The sequence below is a fragment of the Chlorocebus sabaeus genome, chromosome 23 (genome assembly GCF_047675955.1).
Source record: "Chlorocebus sabaeus isolate Y175 chromosome 23, mChlSab1.0.hap1, whole genome shotgun sequence".
Lineage (NCBI taxonomy): Eukaryota > Metazoa > Chordata > Mammalia > Primates > Cercopithecidae > Chlorocebus > Chlorocebus sabaeus.
The window spans coordinates 42064159-42076743 of record NC_132926.1 but is presented as its reverse complement, the minus strand read 5'-3'; the positions used below and the strand labels follow the sequence as shown (position 1 = coordinate 42076743).

General features: G+C 41.5%; 2 protein-coding genes across 4 annotated transcripts in view; one reads left to right on the top strand and one right to left on the bottom strand.

The window, feature by feature from the left end:
* NRG2 (neuregulin 2) overlaps window positions 1–8152 on the bottom strand; it is a 260716-nt gene extending 252564 nt beyond the window's left edge. The window contains exon 1 of the mRNA XM_073010636.1: window positions 8055–8152. The gene's annotated coding sequence lies outside the window, so the exon portion shown is untranslated. The remainder of the gene's footprint in view (window positions 1–8054) is intronic.
* PURA (purine rich element binding protein A) overlaps window positions 7415–12585 on the top strand; it is an 11564-nt gene continuing 6393 nt past the window's right edge. Inside the window, exons 1-2 of one of the 3 annotated variants that reach the window (XM_073010638.1) lie at window positions 7415–7801; window positions 11554–11654. The gene's annotated coding sequence lies outside the window, so the exon portion shown is untranslated. The other 2 variants (XM_008014658.3, XM_073010639.1) reach the window with 2 other exon arrangements.

Below are 12585 nucleotides of genomic sequence, written 5' to 3'. Positions count from 1 at the left end.
TTGTTGGACTTATGGGTTGATTCCATATTTTGGCTATTATGAATAGTGCTGCAATAAATATGGGGGTGCAGCTGTCTCTTCGATATACTTTCTTTTGGATAAATGCCCAGTAGTGGGATTGCTGGATCATATGGTAGTTCTATTTCTAGTTTTTTGAGAAACCTCCATACTGTTCTCCATGGTAGCTCTACTAGTTTACATTCCTGCCAGGATAGAAGAGTTCCCTTTTCTCTGCATCCTCATCAGCATTTGTCATCTTTTTTGTCTCTTCATCCTAACTGGGGTGAAATGATACTTCATTGTGGTTTTGATTTGCATTTCCCTGATGCTTAGTGATGTTGAGCATTTTTTCATATATTCCTTGGCCATTTATATGTCTTCTTTTGAGAAATGTCTGTTCAGATAATTTGCCCATTTTTAAACTGGATTGTTTGTTTGCTGTTGAGATGTTTGAGTTCCTTGTATATCCTGGTAGATCCAAATTTCTGATGTGATCTGACATCTGACAAAGCCACAACAGTAAAGCAAGTGCCTCATAATTATCCAAAGATATTCAGAGGAAAGGAAAAAGATGGTGAAAGCTAACGTTAGCATGAAAACTTATCAGACCAAGAATGAGGATAAGTAAATCTCCAACTTCAACTGGAAACAGAAATGGCTGAAATTAGAGCAAGAACAAATAAAATTTTAAAAAATATTGAAAGATACCAATTTGTAAATAAAATGTAAAATGTTGATGTCTAGTATTTCAAAGTAGACGTAAAAATCATGCTCTTGGAAAGGGCTGATACTCAAAACTTCTTTAAAGAAAGTTAAATATAAATACTACAGGCATGCGGTGGGGGAAAGGGGAGGAGAAGGAAATGGCAGAGTTAGTTTAGATTGTGCAAGTTGTGGAGGAAGACTGTCTGGGTTCTAGCTCTGCTATTTAGTAACTGTGATTTGAGCAGGTGTCTTAATCTCTGCATCTCAGTGTTCTCATTTATAAAATGGGAATAATAGAATTTACTCATAAGGTTGTTGTTAGCATTTTATTAGCTAATATATAAAGAGTGCTTATGCAGTGTCAGTATATAATAAGAGCACTATATAGCATTATACTTCTAAAAACAATATATCTAAAGATTAACAACGATAACATTTAATCAGAAAATCAAGAAGAAATCTGACACAGATCTACAATCCCTTATCCAAAATCCTTGGGAACACATGTGTTTCTGGATTTAATTTTCTTATATTTTAGGGCACAATACATTGTGTTATCTGTATTTTACTTAATGTGCAGCAACCCTTCATCAAACACACTAACGTTTCTACAATGAAATGTATCAGTAGTCACACTAAATGGAATACTTTTTTTTTTTTGAGACAGAGTCTTGCTCTGTCACCCAGACTGGAGTGCAATGGCATGATCCCGGCTTGCTGCAACCTCCGCCTCCCAGATTCAAGTGATTCTCGTGCCTCAGCCTCCCAAGTAGCTGGGACCACAAGCATGTGCCACCACACCCAGCTAATTTTTGTATTTTTAGGAGAGATGGGGTTTCACCATGTTGGCCAGGCTGGTCTCAAACTCCTGGCCTCAAGAGATCCTCCTGCCTTGGCCTCCCAAAGTGCTGGGATTACAGGCATGAGCCACCGCACCTAGCCTATAAAGGATAATTTTAAATAGATTCATGTCAGTTCAGATTTTGCCACTAAATGGATTAAGAAATTTTTTTGTATTTTGGAATTACAGATAAGGGATTGTGAAGCTGTATCTGTAGCGCCATAAATCTTATTTATTAAATAATAGAATAATCATTAAGGGAAGTATACAGCAATAATGATATTAAATGAAAAACTTTTCTGAAAACCTAATGAATACTCAGAAAACCTAGTAAGTTTCTTTTTCACTTAAGAAAAAACAAAAAAATGTATATATAGTTGTCATACAGGATGTTACTTGGCTTACACTTGCGTGACTTTTTGTGACATAAATTTCCACAATGTCTCCCTGGAACATCTCCCTGTATGTTCCCATGACTGACTATTTCAAATCTCTGTTCAAATGTTACTTCTTCAGAGAGGCTTCCTTGATCACTCTATTTAAAATACTCGGTAAGCAGCATGCATAGACACTTTCACATACAATCACACAGAAACTCTCTTCCCCTTTCCTATTTTCTTCTTCTTTTTAGCACGTATTACTATCTAACATTGTATTATACATTTGTTTATTATCTGTCGTACATAGACTGGAAACTCTATGACAGCAGAAATTTCATTTTGTTCAAGCATCTAGAACAATATCTGGTAAATAGACATTTGATAAATATTTTCAAAACATGACCCAAGAAAATAAGGCTGACTGAAAAACAACAAAGGATTCCAAGAACTAGTCCTAACATAGCAGGCCATACCTACTTTCCAGAAGTTCAAGGCCGGAAAAAAAAAGAGCCATCTAAATACCAAATGTAACATGTTCATGTAAGATGTCTATTTTTATAGTAATATAAAAAAACTCATCATATACATACTTATTAAGTAAATATTTCCTATCTAGGAAATATAAGCTAATCATTACATTTATCTTAAATTTTATTTTTTATTGATACAAAATACTTGTACATAGTTTGGGGCTACATTTAATAATTTAATACATTCATATAATTTGTAAAGATCAAATCAGTGTAATTGGGATATCTATCATCTTAAATTTTTGTCTTATGTTATTTGAACTATTCTCTTTTAGCTATTTTGAAACATACAACAGATTGTTATAAACTATAGCCACCCTACTGATTTATCACTATCAAACTGTATATTTACATTAATCAACCTCTCTTCATCCCTCTTCTCCTCTCCCCTTCTCAACCTCTGGTAACCACCAATCTACTCCCTGTCTTCATGAGGTAGGTGCTGGGATTACATGCATGAACCACTGCACCCAGCCAGGATTTCATTTTTTTTATGGCTGAATAATATTCCATTGCATATGAATCAATTTTCTTTAACCATTCATCCACTGATGGGCACTTAGGTTGATTCCATATTTTGACTATTTCAATAGGACTTCAATAAACATGGAAGTACAGCTATCTCTTTGATACGCTGATTTCCTTTCTTTTGAATATATACCCACTAATGTAATTGCTGGATCATATGGTATTCTACTTTGTTTTCAGAGGCACTTCCATACAGTTTTCCATAGTGGCTGTACTAATTTACATTCCCACCGACAGTGTATGAGGGTTCCCCATTCTCCACATCCTTCCACCAGTATTCATTATTTCTTTTTTGATAAAAGCCATTTTAACTTGGATGAGATGATATCTCATTGTGGTTACATTTACATTTAATAATTAATTTTGAGTATTTTGTTTGAGTATTTAAGTAGACAAAAAAAGTATGCTCAAAAGGTAAAAATGATTACTATAACACAAAATATTAAAGAAATAACTGACTTTACATTTTTCACTTGGAGTATTGTCTTGATTTCTTCCCCTGACACATTTTAATCACCACAGAAAGAAATCCCACTGACCTTCTTCATCTAATTGCAAAGTGCTACTGCATTAGGTTATAAAAATGGCCTGGATTAGCCTCAGAAGGCACTGGTGTCTGATTGTATATATGTACAGCAACACGTTGCATTTAAAAGTAAGCAAGCAAAGGAGTTTTAGAGCTACCATAAAACATGCAACAAAGTTCAATAGTGCTATCCAGTTCAGATACATCCACTCTTTGGAAAAACTCAGCTTTCTTCTCCATCTCTTAAGTTCATCCACATGTTAGTTCTGACATCTGAATTACATTTAAAAACAAGGAAAGAAAATAAAGGTGCAAATAAGAATTTAGGTCACACTCTGAAAAAGTATCAAGAATAACTACCATTTTCAAATTGTCATACTTGTAGCCTACAAATTTACATTTTGCTGATTATGGTAAATGTACAACAACAGTATCATTTCAACATCTGTTACTTTTATTTTGGTATTTTATTCTTGCCATTACTCTTAAATGATAAAGAAAAATATGCTTCAACAGTACTTAACGACTTTCAAACTGTTATCCCAGATTCTATAAGGATTTTCTGTGAGAATTACTTGAAAAAAATAATGGAAATTGAGATTGTATACATTTTATATAGGAAGAGGACCCCTTGGAATAAAACAAATTAGCACACACATCTGGCTCAGGTGCTGTCAACCAATGATTCCAGAATGGGAGGAGATGAGTCAAAAAGATGAAGCCAGACAACTGATACTAAAAAAGATCAGAGACTCATAGTTACATAAAATTTGACAAATGAGATCAAGTTTAAATAATTACTGGTCCCTTTGCTCTCAAGTTATTGTTTAGTGAGTTTCATCTGGATAAACACATTTTGGTGGTGGTATAGTTAGGAGGATGAGAAATGATGTTCCCCAGCTTTATCCCCTCAACAGAGAGGGTTCTGCTTACCTGATTATGAAAACCAATTCAATATCATGTTAGCATTTAAGGAGTAAACTAAAGGATTCACTTTAACTACTCCAACATCAACAAAGAAAAAGCTGTCCTTGCTTAAAGCAAAAATTCAAGATTGCTACTATAGTCTGTTTCAGTGTACATATCAACTCTACAAGTCTCACACTTCTGACCCTTGTCTTCAAGTCCCTAAACTGGAATAAAACCAGATAAATGCCTGACGAACCACTTCGCACCCTAAACACGTGCAAACTTTGTTCAACAGAACGTTTTACTGCCAAAATGGAGTTGGCAGAAGTTTGGAGCAAAGGCCCCCAGGCTGCATGATTTGTTGGCACCAGAGAGCTTAAAAATCTTAACATAATACTGCAGAGTTTGAGTACTACCAATTTGCTTGAGACTCTTCCTCCAAGTTTGACCTGAGAATGATGGAAGCTGCCATGAAGAAAGACTATTAACACTTCATCCTCTATCCAGAAATACTTTTATTTCTCACTCCTGATTGTCATACCTCTATATTCCTTGGTGGTTGTACTTACACGGTAAATCAAATGGAGTCTATTTTGAAATGCATATAAATTCAATTGTATTGGGTTGCTTGGATAAAGGGACACAGTGAGAACTACTATAAATACACAAAATTAATTATGACAAAGTTCTACTTAGAAAACACTTGATCCAAATAACCCCTGTATATCACAATTTCTTAACCTAAAAATGTGGGAGAAATTAAGATATAGAATTACCTGTAAATTGCTACCATTTTACATTTGGTTCAGCTTGTCTTCTCCCTTCTGTAAGCCTGAATGATGGCAGTTTATCTTGGATGTGAACAATTTAGGAAAGCCAGGAAAGAAGCCAAGTAGAGTTCTCTTCAACAAGGGTCAACAATAAAGTCTTACTTGGAATTTTCATAAGCTTGATGCTGTTAATTAGGAAAAACTGCATCTGAATTTTAAAATTACAGTTGAGTACAGGCAACTATATAGTAACTTCAAACCTGTAAATGCTTGATAAATATGCAGTACTGAGAAGGGATGGTTTGCTTTGGAAGATTATCTTGTCCTATGTTTCAATAAAAGACAAGGTTTAAAGAGATGCTACTTGCTCCTCAAACACCTAAAAAACTTTTTTCTTGAAACTTTCTAACGTTTTCCCTCCGTAGCTCCATGTATTTTATTAATGTCTCTGATAGCCTTTCTATTTTTCCTCTAGACCCTCCAAGTTTTCTAATTCTCAGCTATGATTTTATATCATAAAATCACCAGCTTTAATCTCCACAATACAGTTGGAAACATTTAGGACAGAATATCCTGTAGGATATTAAGTTGCAGAAGACTGTACTTCCAAGGATATTTATATAGTAGTGCTGCCATCTAAAGATGAGGTGAATATAAAGAAGCAATTCAAAAGAAATGACCCATCACCCTTAAGCCAGTCTCATTTTCTCACCTCCAGCTAGGAATTAATAAGCATGATGTTGTTGTTGTGGTCGTTAACAGGGGTTTCGCAATAACTTATTTCTGAGCTCTAATTCTCTGTGGCAGAAAATTTCAGACTCAAACCTTTTCTAGTCCTCTGCGATTCTTCTCAGCCATCAGGCACTGCCTACAATACTAAAAGGGGGCAGCAAAAGATCCTTGGAAGAAAACAATGGAGAGATTTCTGGTTTACTGAATAAAGCAGGCAATAATATACCTTAGAGTTTTCCCTCTAACAGTGATAGACTCCTCACAACGCTGAACAACTGACTTACATTTTGATGACTCAGTTTTCATCTGTAAAATGGGATTAATTATACCTTAGTCCTACTTGCCTCGCAGGCTCAACTAGATATGCTTCTAGAAAAGGTCCTCTAACAAGTGAGTTTAAAAGTCTACCATTGCCTAATAAAGGGTGTATCTGCAAAGTAACTTCAAAACAAAACACAGTTAAATAGGTTGAGGCAATGATTAAGTTTTCCTAAATCACAGTTGGACTTCTCGGAGGTCTATTTAAATATTGATAAAGATGATAAAGGCAGTTTTTATTTTGCTGCAGTTATTAGCTGATGCACGTTCCATCTACGTACTCACTGTTGCAGGATGGAAACGTGACAGCATAGAAAGCGAGGGAAAGCGTTACCGTGCACCAAAAATCTTGTCTAACTTGATACGATTTCAAGAAGACTGTCTTAAAGGACATTTTATAATTTCACATTTAGCCCTTGCATAGCAACTTATGAAAATTAACTTTTACCCTTTCCCCCTCGGCCCAAGGAAGTCGCATTCCCTCCAACGGGCCCGGCTTCAATATATTACACTGCGTGGGAGGCTGGGCATCAACCCCACGCTTCCTGTCAAGGATTCCCGGGGCCAGAGCCTGAAAAGTGGTCTAGCCCCTCTTCTCTATGTTAATTCTCTCCTTACAACCCCTCTCGGCGGGTGTCTGAGGGCCAAGGTGAGACCTTCCCAGGAGATGAAAGGCCTATTGCCTCCTCAGAGACACCGGCCGAGTTGGGGCGGGGGTGCGGCGTGATCGGGCGGTAGCGGCAGACGCAACGATGCACAGGGCCCTAAGTTGGAGCTGGCGCAGGCCCTTCAGGGTTCTATCCCCGCCTGAGCCTGGCTTCGGCCTTCAGAAGCTCAAAGAGTAATAGGTCCTCTGGGGCGCTGCGGGCGGTGGGTGGAGGAAGTGTGGGCGGAGAGGCCACAGACAGCCCCCTCCTCAGACGCGCCTCAAGGCCTGGGCGGCGGAATGTTGACGCGCCCGCAGCCGAGAGGGCGCGCTCACGCGCGAGGGGGGCGGAAAGAGCGCGCTCGGCGGCCGCCGCGGCGGCAGCTAAAACCGAGGGACGCGAGAGCGAAGGGCGCGAGCCACGGAGTTGGGAGGAGGGGTGGGGAACGCGGAGCGCGCGCTGACGTCGCCTGGAGTCACGCACGGAGCGCCGGGTTACGCGCCGACGTCTGGCTGCCACGACTTGCCGTCGGCGGCGGCGGCGGCGGCGAGCGGATCCCGCAGGGGAAGGAGGAGGAGGAGGGAGAGCCAAGGGGGCTGTGAGTGAGCGGGAGAAGCAGGGTGTGAGCCGGACTTGCCCGCGGGAGGGAGAGCGAGCGAGAGCCGAGCCAGCCATCCGAGCCGCCTCCTCCTCCTCCCCTCGGCGTCCCGCCCCCGCCTGCCAGCCCGCCCTCCTTCCTTCTAAGCCCGCACAGCCCAAGTGAGGCGCAGCTCGGCTAGCGCCGCTGTCCAGGACAGGTGTGCGCGCGCGCGCCCTCCTCCCCTCCCCCTTCCTCGCGCCTGCCTCGCGCGCGCCCTCCCTCCCGCCAGCCTGCGCCCTCCCTCACCTGCGGCAGGACAGCGCCCGCCCGCCCGGGTAAGCCCCTCGCGACCTTCCCTGCTGCCACTGCCACAGCTCGAGGTGCCGCCCGCCCCGTCCCCTCTACTTGCCCTCTCAGCACAGGAATAATTATAGTACCATTGCAGACATCCCCGCACCCTCCCTCTTGGAGACCCAGGCGGTGCAGCAACGTTCTCCCCCACCCCCCGCAGCGAGAAACGAATGAACCCCCTCCTACTTCCAAAAGAGAACAAAATAACACGCCCCTTAAGAAAAGAGACGATCCTACCTCCGCAGGCGCTGGAGACCACCAGTGATGGGTTTCCTTAGCAATCCCTGAGCCCCATTTCCCCTGGCCGCCTTCGCCCTGGGGCCTGGGACTGTGCGCTAGACGTGGCTGACACTCCCTGCACGGCAACAGTGGAATGAGGGAGAGGAAGGAGAGTTCTATAACCCAGGCTTCACTGCCAACCCCTCCTCTGTTCGGCTGCCCCCACCCCACCACCACCAAATGCATACACCCGCCCAGGATGCGTTGTAAAAACAAAACAAAACCAGAAAACAAAACAAAACAACAACAACAAAAAAACCCTTTGGTGCTGACATCGCAGATGAAGCCAGGCCCAAAGATGGGTGGCCCGAACAAGGCATTTTTACTGCCCCACAGCGCTGGGTCAGCTCCACAGCTCCTCTGCCTTTGTCCGAAGGCAAAAGGAACGGATGTGAAGCTGAGGGGTCTTCTCTGTGAGCGGCGGTGGGACCCGGAGGCGGGCTGTGATGTTTGTAGGGGAAGGCACCCAACCAGTGTATCTGCCATAAACCTGAACTTGGGTTGGAGAGGCCCAAGAGACTGGCTGGGGTAACTCTGGTTCGTAGCTGTTTCCCCCGGAATAAATGCCACCTTCCTTTCCGCGGTGTCGGCGGGACCCTCTGTTGAGGGTTCTAATTCGTTTTGGTCTGGGCTCCTTACATTTCTGGCCGGCCAGGCGCTTTTGGACAGCTTTTCGCAGCGGTGTCTATGTTTGTGTTCGGTGTCCTTGGAAGGGAGGTCCCAGAGCTTTACAATAGGCTGGATTTGGTTTGACATCTTTTGGTGGACTGTCAAAGGGGAAAGGAAATTTTTGGATTACTTCAAGATCTCCCACCGCCCCCGCCCAACTGACGTTTGCGAATTGCGGCTTTGGAAATTGAAGTGTTGACTAGAGTGTGGAGAGAGAGTTGCTGATTTCATTGCTTTGAGTACTAGTAAAACCATTTAAGTATCAGCCGGAAGGGAGACAGCTATTGACATTTACATCGGTTCTGTTTGGACCTTTGGAGTACGTAAAATGTCGGGTTCTCTGAATCTTTTATCGAATTTAGAATGTCTGCTACGTTTATTTAACTCTTCTGCAAATGCTTAAAATGAAAACATTTTGGAAATGCGAGGATTTTTATCAAGTGGATTGTTCTCTTCATATTTTAAATGTTTACTTCATATCTTTATTCCTAAACATTAAAATAGCATTGAAGAGGCATGATTTTCAAGATTAAGTGAACTATAGAAAAGGGATACGCTTTTAAAGAACGATCTGGGAAATGCTGTTACTATTAGTCGTTGTTGTTGTTAAATGTTAAGATTTATTTGAGAGTTTCTCAGTTTTTTTGGTAGATAGTCATGAGAAGAAATGGCTAATTCCTCCACTTTGAACATTTACAGTACAACATTCCAGTTAGTTTTAATGATTTAGGTATTGAAGATAGTTGTCTGGTTTAAGATTGGTATTTAACCTAAGTATCACTTGAAAACACAAGCTCTAATGTTCATTATTTTGGAAATTTGTGATTTTGTAAAATATTAATCAACATATTGTTTCTATTAGGAGCTGTATAATCAAAAGGGTTTACTACCCAGAGGTAGACAACCTCTTTCCAAGTCTATTTTACAAATGTGTGTTGATTTTTACTTTATAAAACCAAAGCTGAATTAGATTATTTCAGAATCACTTGTAGTTCAGGCTGAAGAAAATTAAAGCTTTTTTTCCTTTTTGTTCTGTCTAATGTCTATTTCTTTGCGCATAATTTTTTGTTGGTAAGAGTTTGTTAAATACATAGACACAGTGGGATTAAAAATAAAGCAGTCTCTATTCTCTTTAAAATGTGTCTGTTGTATTAATAATAAAAGGGCTCAAGAAATCTAGAGACATTGTCTTTAAAATGTAAGCATATTTTGAGGAGAAAGGAAATGTTTACTTTTTCACAAGTTTTTCATTAACATGGATTTTTGCTGCATATTAATTTGCTGTATATTTCGTTTTCCTTTTGTCTTTCCTACATTGTAATGAAATTATACATTTAGTTTTACAACTATTTGTTTTACAGTAACAAATTCAAACATCTGGATACTAGAACAGACTTTTCATTCACGAAGTTAGTATATTGTTTAGATAATTAACGAATGGTTAGAAGTCTTAAAATCCACTTATTTTCTAATGACTTTTCAGTGTTAAAATGCAAATATAACTATGAAGTTTTATTTAAACTTTTTGTTTTAAGACTTTTGGGGAAGTTTATGTTCATTTCTCCCAGATTGCCTTTTAAGGCTACTGTACACTATAGCCCAAGGAAAGCTGCCTTTCACCTCCTTAGTCTGAGAAAAAGCCCACACTTACAGGCTTATTCTGAAATTAACTCTCGTTTCAGTAGTGAAAATATGCTAAAAATCCTATTTATCACTGAATGATTTTGGAAATGGCATTGTTTATCTTGTTTGCTTTTTAGATACTCTTATAAAGTGGGAGAGAAGCTGGCATATAAGGGCAAAAGTTTTATATATATATAATGAATAGAATAAAATAAATACGTATTTATGTGGAGAGATCTAGGTCCCAGTCATTTGCTGATTTGAGCTTAAAATTCCCAGTTTAAGTGTACAAATGATATTCAACTTGTGTTCTGTCTAGAAACTTCATCAGTTGCCTCTGCGCTGGGGAACTAAGAAGTCAGTTCTTGGTGGTAGTCACTTTATCAGAAAAACAGGGCACTTGCAAACTCAAATCACTTCGGAATCCCTGTATATAGACGTCTAGGACGGAGGGCAAGAAAATTTAGACTGGAAGTTGGGATAGGAAGGCGGGCAGTTTCGAGTCTTAGTCTTCCGTCCTGGGGGCAGCAGTCAGCACAGAGGAAAGGCAGGGACTGGCGGGGGGGTGGGTGGGGCCCTCATCGTATTCTCGTTGGCCTTTTTGCTGCCTTGAATTCTCATTAGGGAGCAGGGGCTTGGTTTGACTCGAGGTAAACTCTTGAGGAAGAGCAGCAGCCCTTCTAGATCGGATTATACCAGATCTTAGCCTCAGTTTACAAGTGAAGCGTAATGCCCCACACCATTCTCTGTGGAGAGCCTGCTACTCAGCCTTTTTGTCCCTGGAGAGGGCTGGGGTCTATCCAGGGTCCTGATTGCTACTGTTTGAGTCTGGAGGAGCTACTGCTTCTTCACACATGTATTTCTGTGCAGTTGAAAGTGCTTCAAAAGTTCCTGTGTCCCTTTCCCAATAGACTTTGGGACAGGGGAGGGAGTGCAGAAAAAATCAGCACGGAAAGAGTACTACAGGGTACTAGAGGTTGCCCCCCAAATAAGGGGAAGTTCTTAATGGGGCCCAGAGACTAGGTTTTTTATCTCTTGGTGTGGGGCCTTCCCTTCAGAGAGCCATTTCAGGGACCAACCACCATAGGTGGGTGGTTCTGAGACGGGTGCACAGGACTGTGCCTGTTTGCTCTTTGGTGGCCAGGTGCTTCTTGTTTCTTTTCAGGGGGAAGTCGCAAACTTCAGCCCAGGGCTGAAGCAGCTAATGCTGAATAGAATGGGGCTCTTGCTAAGAGACAAAGGAAGCTGTGAATGAATACTTAGCAGGCAAGTTTGTTCAGGAGGTGAAGGGATATGGTAAGGGGGCTTTGAGGGTTCAGGAATCAAGGCTTATTCTCTAGGCTGCTCTTGGTTTCTTGATCGTTAGTCCACTCTTTTCTAGGAAGCTGGGCAACCATATTCCCAGTTGTCCCTCCGGCTAAGAGTGAGGGAGGGAAGTCTTCTTACTTTTGGGGGAAGAAGGAGATGCTCAATGGGAATAGAACCCGCAAATGGAATAGGTATACTTTTCTCAGGATAGAGGTAACGATCTGTGCTTGAGAAAGCCAGGGGCAGAGCTGTGTGATCTATATCCTCTCAGCTGCCTGTAGAAGGTGATGGGGGAGAGTGTGGGAGCATTGGCAGGGGGTCCCCTGGAGATAGGCCTTAGCTTTCCCACAGTGCCAGCGCTGTAGACTGCATTGAGAGAGTATGAGCACTCAATACTATCTGGAAATAGGCCCTAGGTTATACATCAGGTCTAGTAAAAGAGAAATCAGTTAATCTCTGAGCCCCTCCTCTACTCCTGAGCCCCTTTCTAACACCAGAGAAGATCCCTTTTAGCTATCACCGTCCGAAGACTCACTGGTTAATTAATGGTCAGCAACCTAGCTGTCTGCATAAAAACCAGCGACCATTTAATGTTTTACTTTTGGGAGTGGGTCTCTCCTTGACAGAAGTTTCTGGGAGGAAGAGTAAAAGGGGCAAGCGAACCTGCTTTAATGAATCCCGTAAGGAACTGCGTTTCCCAGGAAATTCCTGACATTTTTAGCTCATGAATTTCCGAAAGCCTGCTTGGTTTTCTCCTCCATTCTGGGTCCTTCCAGAAAGGAAGAAGAGTGGGCTAGGGTCTGAATGCTCACAGGGCCTGGTTCATCCGCAGAGCTGGCCAGCAACCCAGGCTGGGCTCAACCCTGAGCAGGGTGCCCCCTTCCCCAAA